The sequence below is a fragment of the Carlito syrichta genome, unplaced genomic scaffold (genome assembly GCF_000164805.1).
Source record: "Carlito syrichta isolate Samal-C Ts95f unplaced genomic scaffold, Tarsius_syrichta-2.0.1 Scaffold301890, whole genome shotgun sequence".
Lineage (NCBI taxonomy): Eukaryota > Metazoa > Chordata > Mammalia > Primates > Tarsiidae > Carlito > Carlito syrichta.
This window is the reverse complement of record NW_007245986.1, coordinates 390,610-390,840: the sequence shown is the minus strand read 5'-3', so window position 1 is coordinate 390,840 and position 231 is coordinate 390,610. Positions and strand designations below refer to the sequence as shown.

Below are 231 nucleotides of genomic sequence, written 5' to 3'. Positions count from 1 at the left end.
CACTCCAGCTTGGGCAACAGAGTGAGACTCCAACTCAAAAAAAAAAAAAAAGAGCTATATAGAGCAGGACAAATCTGAGTTCAAATATAAGCTCTGTCCCTTTCTAGCTATTCATTGACTCAACCACATTTATGGAACAACTACTGGTTTTTTTGTTTTTGAGTAGGAGTCTCACTCTGTTGCCCAGGCTGGAGTGCAGTGGCACACTCACAGCCACCGCAGCCTTGACCA

General features: G+C 43.7%; 1 protein-coding gene across 4 annotated transcripts in view; it reads right to left on the bottom strand.

Annotated features, from left to right (window-relative positions):
* The window catches only part of COPS4 (COP9 signalosome subunit 4), a 51,213-nt gene that overhangs the window by 48,290 nt on the left and 2,692 nt on the right, over nucleotides 1-231 (bottom strand). The gene's annotated exons all lie outside the window — the stretch shown is intronic.